The sequence below is a fragment of the Lynx rufus genome, unplaced genomic scaffold (assembly GCF_022079265.1).
Source record: "Lynx rufus isolate CCGP_SWC_20201006 ecotype Redwood Valley unplaced genomic scaffold, mLynRuf1.p SCAF_5, whole genome shotgun sequence".
In the NCBI taxonomy this organism is placed as follows: Eukaryota; Metazoa; Chordata; class Mammalia; order Carnivora; family Felidae; genus Lynx; species Lynx rufus.
In genome coordinates, this window is record NW_025814867.1 from 2,813,739 (window position 1) to 2,823,571 (window position 9,833).

The window sequence follows — 9,833 nt, forward strand, 5'->3', positions numbered from 1 at the left end:
GCGGAACTCTGCTCTCTGCGACCTGCAATCGCGCACGTGTCATTTGTCTCCGGCTTCCGTCCACTCCCCACTTTTATACTGTCCATGACCAAGCCGTCAGGTTGCCAGGCGGCACCTCCCTGCTGAGTTTGATCTCAGACGCGGCTGTGTCTCCCGACCCCTCACTTCTGAGGGATTGCGGCTTTGTCCCTCCCAGAGCCTCTGCCAGAGGGTCTCCCCGAGCAATGGCCGGTGCCGGCCGCACCCAGGAATCCTCGCGGGACCGGGCTGCCGCCGCCGCTCAGAAACTGCAGCCGCCCCAGAAAAAGTCGACGCGATCGTGTAGCAGCAGCGCCTCAGGGATTCCGGAAAATCACAACACACATCTGGCGCCAGGCTTCACCCCCAGCGGCCTTGTTCCAGCACCAGCGGGTGTGGTTGTTCTCCGGGGTCCGCTGACACCTTTGCCTGTGGCGGGGAGGGCACACAGCCTCTACCAGTGTCCTCCCGGCAGGGGAACCGCCTCTCGCAGGGGAACCGCCTCTCCCAGGGGAACCGCCTCTCCCGCGTGGCCCGAAGACCCCCGGACTCGACTCTGCTCCTGGGGACTCGCCCTTCCCACCAGAGCACCGCCAGGTATCGAGCCGCGGAGTTTCAGACTCTGCGATCCCGTTTTTAGAGTCTGAATGGAACTTAAACCCTCTCCTGTCTCCTTTCTCCCTTTTAAGTTCAGTCCCTGCAGCTGTTTCCACTTTTCCACCTTCTCTCCAGCTGCTTTTGGGGAGGGGTGCTTTCCCCGGACTCTCCACCGCCCCCCCCCCCCGGCCCCCATCTCCACCCTCCCCCCCTCCCCCCAAACAGCTCCCTGCCCTCCGGGGCTTCTCTCTCCCCCAGTTCACCTCTCCGTGCCGCGTATCTGCTGAGTTCTGTGGTTCAGGTTGTGCAGATTGTTGTGTTAATCCTCAGGTCAGTTTTCTGGGCGTGCAGGATGGTTTAGTGTTGGTCGGGCTGGATTTCATGGACGTGAGAGGTTAAAAAAAAAAAAAAAACAAAACAATCTTCCTGCTCTTCTGCCATCTTGGCTCCCCCTTACACCGGCCATTTTGAACAGGGTGGGAAAGACCGTCAAGAGTGTTCTAACCCCAGAGTAAGTCAAATATGGCCTTCTAGGTAAACAACAATATTGAATACTTGAATCAGCCAGGCGTGAGTGTGAATTCTGGCCGCCACTGGTCGAAAGCAAGTTCTTGAAATCTCTGGGACGGTTTCTTTATCTACGAGACCAAAGGAATGAGCCCCGTTTTGTAGAGCTGGCAACCGTGTGGGGCAGTGAGGTGTCGACAGATGCTAGTTCCCTCCTTCCTCAGAATTCCTTGCTTCTCAGAAGCAAACCTTCCAAGTCGGGTGAAAACATGAGGAGCCGTTTGCCAGAACACCAATGGAGGACAGACCATGAACCCACGGAGTTTCTTTCAGGGGATGCTTTCTGTACGCCGATCCACCTGACACCTAGCTTTCTCTTTGCTTTTCCCTTTCCTGGCCATCTCGGTCCGTTAGGTCACCTCCGTAGAGGGTGAGTGGAGGAATGATGGGAGACCAATCGATAAATCAGTGTTGCTCTATTTTAGCCACCCTGCGGGAGGGTTTGGCGGATAGGAGTTGTGTACGTTTGCTTGAACATTTTAAACTCTGTGGGTTTCCTCCTGGGAATGCTGCCCTCACCTCCATCGAGAGCTCTGGGAACTTCCCTGACGTCCGTTGACAGCCGTATCCCCACAAACCGGGGGACGGAGTTGGCTCCACCGGCGAGGTGGGAGGTCTGATGTGGGGAGGGTTTGGCATCGCAGCCACCTACACACCTTCCCACGCACAGCCGGTGGCGTCTCCTAGGCCTCTCTGGGGGCCGGGCCTGTGGCTTCCTGCCTGTCACCCCCTGCCTGTCACCCCTCACTCAGCCCTGCTTGTGCCCAGGTAGGGCCCAGGGCGGGTTTGGACTCAGAAGAACAAGAACAGCCGGGGAGTGGGTTCTGTGGCACGTGCCTCCTGCCCTCGCCGGGGGCGCCCCACTCTTTGCTCTATGCCCCAACCATCCTGGCCGCTCGTGGATGCTCAGCGGTCACGCCCGCCTGGCCCCACATTCCTCCGACCCCTGCCTCCTGCAGGGATCTAGCTCACTCTTCGCAGCTCTTCTGGGAATTACCGCCCCTAGGATGGTTGTGCTTCCTCCTTCCCGGCCCCCTCTCTGCAAGGCAGCTCGCTCTGGGGCTCCTCGGTGCAGACCTTGCCTTCTCGGTTTCCGTCACCCTGCATTATGAAAGCGTGTTGACTTCTTCGAAGGAGGGGCTGTGGCACGTCAACCCTAGCTCTTCTCTGTGTTCTGCACCTGACCCTTCCTTACTCTCCTCCCTGCCCTGGGTGCCCCCGGGCGGTCCTCCTCATCCCTAGGACGGGTTATTGCAGCGGCCTGTTACCTACCCTCCAAACCGGTCACCAGGGTGTCCTCCGAGAATGCACGTGGGACTGCCGTTCCTCCCAGAGGCCTTAGTGGGTTCCCTCGTGCCCACGGGGACTGCACAGTCTGAGTCAGGGGTTTGCTGGAGAGATGGAGGGGCTGTGGATGCGACATGGGAAAGGGCAGGCAGCTAGCTGATGCGGGGTGTGCCAGTGAGCAGACGACCACCGGGGAGGATGGGAGCCCGATCCCGCAGGGGCCCCGAGACGCCGAGAACGGGCCTCCGAATTGCCACGAACGGGGTGACGAAGCCAGCTCTTCTCCAAGGCTCCCACTGGTCCTTGGCTGAGTTTGCTCCCAGGAGTGTTAATTATCTGACACCGTGGTCTGCCCTGCCTAGGGGCCAGCGGGCTCCAGCGGCCAGAGGCTGCCCCCAGGCAGAGGGCAGGCGCCCGCAAGAAGCAGCTGTCGGTGGGGCGCCGAGCGCCGAGGGCAGCGGGAGGGGCGCTGGCGGGATCCCCACAGCCTGGCTCGTGAGGCCTCGCGCCAGGCAGCCGCCTCCCACCTCTTCCGCCTGCACCAGTTCTTGGGTCCAGTAGCCCCCGTGCTGCGTGCGGGGCCCTGCACACCCTGGCCGGGTTGTTTGCTTGTGTGTTGGTTGGTCGCCCCCATGCTCTTGCTTGCGCTGTGCCGTCTGTCTTGGATGCCCTTTTCTCATTTCTCCCTCTGGTTAACGCCTACACGTCTTTCAAACTTCAGCCTGACCTCCTCCAGGAAGCCTTTCTTGACTAACCCCTTCCCCAGCCCGACTCAGATGCCCCTTTGCAACATCTTTCGCCGAGCTGTTTCCCTCCCCAGACCGTGGGATCCGTGGCACATACTCCCCATGTGATTCGTCTTCAAGTCCCTAGTAATGAGTGAGCGTGTGGCCTGGCACGTGGCAAATATGTGTTGGACTGAATTATGCATCTGTGTTTCATTGTGAAGCACATGCTTGGGACTCTATACTCGGGTCCTGACTTGAACTCGTCTTTGCCCCACTCTCTTCTCATTGGCAGAGGGAGCAAGGAAATAAAACTGAGACCCCCTACCCCCCCTACCCCCTGCCCCTCTACCAGGGGGAAAAGGCACTTCGTTCTTCCATCCGGAGAGACTGGAGCTGAAAGTGGTGACCACAGGGAGGCGGAGAAGCCGGAGGGGGTAGAAAGCACTAGGGAAACGCACACGTGCGTGCACGCACGCACAGACACACACGCACTCGTGCATGCACGTGCAGAGAAATGTGGACAGACAGGTCCACATGCAGATAGAGAAAAGATAGAGGAAGAATAACAGACAGACTGAGAGGGACTGGACCCACAAGAAAGGGAAAAGGGGATTGAGGGAAGCAGGAATGCACGACAAGGAAAAAGAAGAGAGAGAGAAAAGAATGGAAGTTGGGAGACGGGAAAGCGTAAAGTGGAGTTCGGTTGTTGAGCGGCTGAGCGTGGCGGGGACTCAGGACACGATCTCCCGGCCGGTGAGTTCGAGCCCCACATCAGCAGGGCAGAGCCCGCTTTGGATCTCTGGCTCCCTCTCTCTCTGACCTCCTCCGCGGTCGTTGTTGCACCGTGGCACCTGCTCTGGTGGCCGGCCGTGTGTAGCGTTTGGGGGACCATCTCTAAACCTTCTTTCAGAGACGCAAATGCACTGCAGCAGAGCAGACCCACCCATGCAGCGGCTGCCACGTGCATGCCTTTGGCCTTGTGCTGTTGGGCTGTGGTGGCTCATGAAGGAATAATGACCCACATCCATTTTTAAAGCTGCCCAGTGCTCCTCACAGCCCAGCTGTCTAAACGTTTGCAAAGCTGGCAACGTGGCCCCGGGAGGAGGCCCCGAGACTCGCCCCAGGGTCGCCTTGGCTGCCGTGGCTGCCGGCACCCCGGCTGGCTCCTGGGTGCCGTCACCGTGCCGGGGAGGGGACAGAAATGGCTCTGCCCGCCTCTTGCGTCACAGGGCAGGAGCCAAGAGAACAGGGCCCTGCAGGAATTCTCTTCCTCCCGCGCGCGCAGGTGGACTTTGGAGCTTGGGAAGAATTCTGGTCTTAGAGGCAAGTCCTTCGACGAAATCTGTTACCACAGACATTCTCTTCCCCACCTTTGCTCGCCAGCCGCTGTGCCAGGTACTAAGCCATCAACTCCCAGCTCTGAACCCGGTATGCCGCGCTCGGCGGGGCGATGCTGGGCGTTGGAACCCCGGATCTGCCTTGCCCGCTGGCTCCCTGCCAGGATTTGCCAGCAGGGGCGCAAGAGGGAGGAAGGGTCTGCTCGCTGCCGTTTCCCTGCCGATGGGCGGGGGGCAGCACCCAGCAATGCCTCCCCCCCACCGGCAGCGCCCTCTCCGGCCGCGGCAGCAGCCGAATGCCCAGCGTGGCTGTGTCAGTGCTCAGGGCCAGCCTCGCTGCTCCCCTCGGAGACACCAGCGCCGGCCAGGGGACGTCCCCTCCCCCGGAAGCCTGGGCCCCGTCTCTGCGGGGGCCCTCCCCCCAACTTCGGCATCCTAACGGTCCCAGCATCCCTCCAGCGTTGCCCCAACCCCGGGGGTTTCACCTCGCCCTGGTGGTGTTCGGGGTTCTGGAGTACCCAAAACGCGACTGCCCGGCTCCCTGCGCAGCCCCGGGCCGATCGGGCAGGTGCGTCACGTGTTCCCTGCCCTCCCTCCCTGACCTCGGTTATCTCATTACCAGTATTCTAGGAAGGTAACAGCCCTTTCGGTTCCCGAAACACGCAGGCCACCCCTTCTCGCCCGTCCCCACGGCGGCTCTGTGCGGCCTGTACTAGCCGCGCCTCGGCATCCGGAGAGGCAGAGGGACTTGCCCGCGGTCCTAGTGAGTCGCACACGGCTGGTTTCAGGTTCACATTTGTCGCCCCGGTTCTTCCTCTTTCCCCTGCGGCCTGTCTCGAGTTGAATGCACCTGCCGGCCAGCTGTAGTTACCTACCGTTTTCCTGCTGGCTTGCCACCATGCCTGCCCTGCCCTTGGCCCTTGGGCTTTGAACTTTGTCCGTGGCTGTCTGGATTCTTCACCTTCTGCGGGGCATCTCCTTAACGCTGGTGTCCCTCCCCCTTCCCGTGAGTTTGCATTGAAACTAAAAGCTTTCTAGAACCTTGGACTTAGACCTCGTGCACTTAAAAGGCACTTCCCAGAACACTCAATTTTATTCATACCATAAAACAGTCCGTGTTAAATAGCTGGGTCACTGCATATTCGCAGACATCTCAGCTCTGAACTGCTTTATTTGGATGGCTACTGAAGCATATTCCCAGAAAAGATGCTGCTGGGTGGCACGGGAGAGGCTTGCCCGGGTTGGGTACTTCCGGGGCAGCTCCAGGCATCTTTCTGCCTTAGTGTCACCCCCCACGCCACCTGTGTGCTGCCACCGAGAACAGAAACATGCCCGAGGGAGCGCCCGCTCTCGGACTGCTTCCAGCGTAATTAATGAAAGCAGAGCTTTGCTTAAAGATCCTGCAGCAACAGTAAGTACCAGGCTGCAGCTATGTCGGAGGGGAAGGAGCACTGTATCCGGAGTTAGGGGACTGGTAGGAGTGAGAAACTTGAGCAAATACCAACCTGTGTGATCCTGAGTTTGCTTAACTTTAAAATGGGGATACTGGGGCGCCTGGGTGGCGCAGTTGGTTGAGCGTCCGACTTCAGCCAGGTCACGATCTCGCGGTCCGTGAGTTCGAGCCCCGCGTCGGGCTCTGGGCTGATGGCTCGGAGCCTGGAGCCTGTTTCCGATTCTGTGTCTCCCTCTCTCTCTGCCCCTCCCCCGTTCATGCTCTGTCTCTCTCTGTCCCAAAAATAAATAAACGTTGAAAAAAAAAATTTAAAATGGGGATACTAATAATACTGTCCTAGACTGGGGAGTGATTTTGAAAATATTAGGATCCATGCGTGGCCAAATTCTCCCTTCCCTATCATCCCTCATATCCATCAGGGTATCCCTCATACCATCTTAGGGAAAGTGTCCCCAAAATAATGCAATGGGAATCAAAGTAGAGCTTTATTGATTTCTCAGCAGGTACCTCAAACCCTCAGTGTGGTTGTATTGATTTTATATTGCTTCGTGGCCTAATACAGCACCCGTTTATTATCTCACGGTGTCTATGGGTCAGGATTTGGGGCATGGTTTACCTGGGTCCCCTGTTTCACGGTCTTTCGTGAGGCTGCGATCAAAGGGCTGCAATTCCCATCTGAAGGTTTGGCTGGCAAGGGTCTGCGTGGCTCATTCACGTGGCCGATGGCAGAATTCAGCTACTCACATGAGGTTACACTGAGAGCCTCAGCTCCTTGCCGGCTGTTGGCCCAAGGTCACCCTCAGTTCCTCGTCACGGGGACCCCTGCAATAGGGCAGCTTACGTCATCAAAGCCAGCAAAGGGCAGAGTCCGTTAGCAAGATGATGTGACACTTTTACGCAGCCTCATCAGGGGCATCTTCTCACCTCTGCCATGTGCTGCTGGCTGGAACCAAGTCACCATTGGGGCAACCGTCCTCACTGGGAGGGGATCACATCGGAGTGCAAACGCCAAGTGGTGGAGATCACCGGGGGCCTCTCAGAAGCTGCTTACCGCAATAGGGCTCTTGGATGCAAGCTGGATAAAGAATATGACTGGGACTTGGGTCTCCAGTGGGGACTCCCACATCTCTCCCCCTTACCCACTCTATAAAATCTAAATCTTGGGATCCATTCTCCGAGGTGTACCTGGAGAGGGGGGTGTGAGCCTTCAAGTGGTCTGCTTATCCATCGCTGGCTTATTTGGTGGAAGGAAAAGGTGGATGGGGCAGACTTACTCCAGGGGCCAGGCCTAAGGCAGGAGGAAAGGATTGAGCCTGGGATCCCACACTGGCAACATGGCGACACGCTGAATGAACGATGTGGTCTCTGATCGGTTAGGTCAGCAACTCCCTTACACGGCAGGGTTCCCTGCAGTGGGAAGAGCAGAGGCGGCCTTGTAGGAAGAAGGGCTGAGCCCTGTGGCCCGGTGGCTGTGAAGGCTAAGTGGCAGCGTTATGCGACTGGACCAGGTGTGTTAAACAGCATTTTAACTTCAATTTTTAAAGAAGTCTTACGTAGCTTTGCGCAGTGACAGTATCGTAGCCAACGAGGTTTATCCGAGGCGCAATTGTTGCTAATTGAACCCTTTTCCCAATACTCCCGCCGTGACGACCTGAAATAAATGAGTCTTACACACGTATAAAATAAGCTCCAGGATAAGAGGTCACTGTGGTAAGAGGGTCCAGGAAAGATCTCGTGGAGGAAATTAAATGTAAGATGCTGATAAGCAAAGGGAGGCCAGGTGAGGGCAACGGTACAGAGGTGGGAAGCCCTGATTTGTTCATTCAGCAATCATGATTGAGAACTGACTCTACACCAGCTCTTAAATTGAAAATGTGGAACTAAAAGTAACAGTGTGGACAAATGGAAGAGGCAGATGGGTGCACACAGAGCTTGACCATATACTGACCCAAGAAATAATTAAGATAGCTACAGAGCTTAAAAGGAGCTTAAAGGAGGAGAGGGGTTAATCCCACTGGACAGAGGAGAGAGGGAGCAAAGGGGTAAACAACAACAACACAGAGAAAACCACACGAGTGAGATCCAAGATGTATCTTGCAGGCTGAACAAAGCAGATTATGGAGGCAGTGGGTGAGTCTGGTTGGAGGGGAAACAGTGATGATCAGGGATCTTGTTGCATCTTCCTTCCCTTAGCTGCTGTATCAGTTAGCTGTTGCTGTGTAACAAACCACCCCCAAATGAAGTGGCTTAAAACACCACCTTTCCTTCCTTCCCTTCCCTTCCCTTCCCTTCCCTTCCCTTCCCTTCCCTTCCCTTCCCTTCCCTTCCCTTCCCTTCCCTTCCCTTCCCTTCCCCTCCCCTTCCCCTCCCCTTCCCCTTCCTCTTTCTTTCTTTCTTTCTTTCTTTCTTTCTTTCTTTCTTTCTTTCTTTCTTTCTCAGCTTTATTGAGGTATACTTGATACATCAAAGAACTACACATATTGAATGATATGATTCGATGAGTTCCAGCATAAATACACCCGAGATACCATCACTACCACAATCAAGGTGATAAATATATCCAAAAGTTTAGTTTCCTTGTATCTCTTTGCTTTTTGTTGTTGTTGTGGAAACACTTAACATGGGTCTACCATGCTAACGATTTTTTAAGTGCACAACACCGTATTGTTAATCATAGGCCCTTTGTTGTATGGCAAGTCTCTAATTCATTTATCTTGCCCAACTGTAACTTTATACCCATTGAACAAGTCCCCATATCCCCCTTCCCCCATCCTCTGGCAACCACCATTCTATTTAACAATTCTTATGATTTTGTGGCCTGGCTGAGCTCAGCTGGGAGGTTTTCCTGCTCTACATGATGTTGGCGGGGGTCACTCCTATGTCTGCATTCAGCTGGGAGTTTGGCTGGGGCTACGATGTCCAAAATAGCTTCCCTGACATGTTTCTTGCCTCGGTTCAGGTGTCTAGAATGACTGGCTGGGACTCCATCTCCAGATGGGCCCTCATCATATTTCTTCATGGCTGCTGGGTTCTACAAGAATAAAAGTGGGAACTGTCAGGTCTCCTAGGGCCTTGACATTCGAATTTGTACAACATCGTGTTTGCCGTATTCTATTAGTCGAGACAAGTTTCGGAGCCAGATGTAAGGGTAAGGGAAATGGATTCCTTGCCGGGAGGAGTGGCACATGTATACTGGGGGGTCATCACTGCAGATGGTCTACAACAGCTGCACCCTTGTCCTCATACTTGATGTAAGAAACGAGGTTCAGTTGAACCTTGCGGTAATTGCGATCATTCAAGGAAATGGAAGGGATCCCCTGGAGGGTTTGAAAGCTCTTAGGGGCTTATGTTCCCCCTAAAACCATGATGTTTTTGCCAGAGAATCTGCCAGTCCCAGCTCAAAGACGAAGGAGTAAAAGCACATTTTAATTCTCTCTCAAAAGTAAGCCAGACACGGGATGCCATCAGGATTTGAAAACATTTCTTTAAATGCGATGCACTTACATCCAAAGGCAGGTCGTGAATTTTGCTTCATCAGCAAAGCTTCAATCTCCTTGATGAGCATATGCAACAGAAACTGAACACAAAAGGCATAAGATTACCATGGTGATGGCTAATTGTGGCGAATCCGCATCTTAGTTCACAGTAACACAAATAACACTCCGGTGGGCTAAGGTGCTGGGATACAGAAAGTATTATTCTGTTTAAAAGGTTGTGAAAATCACAGTCTGCATACATTTGCACGCTCTGATTAAAGTCACATGAGAAATATAGAAAATCAAACATTACTTAATGGTGAATGGGAAAAGGACATCCTCATTTCCCCCAAAGCTATTTGGGACTCTG

At 55.0% G+C, this 9,833-nt stretch overlaps 1 pseudogene; it reads left to right on the forward strand.

The window, feature by feature from the left end:
- Positions 1 to 7,542: 7,542 nt before the first annotated feature.
- On the forward strand, positions 7,543 to 7,666 carry LOC124527478 (uncharacterized; annotated as a pseudogene).
- The last annotated feature ends 2,167 nt before the right edge of the window (positions 7,667 to 9,833 follow it).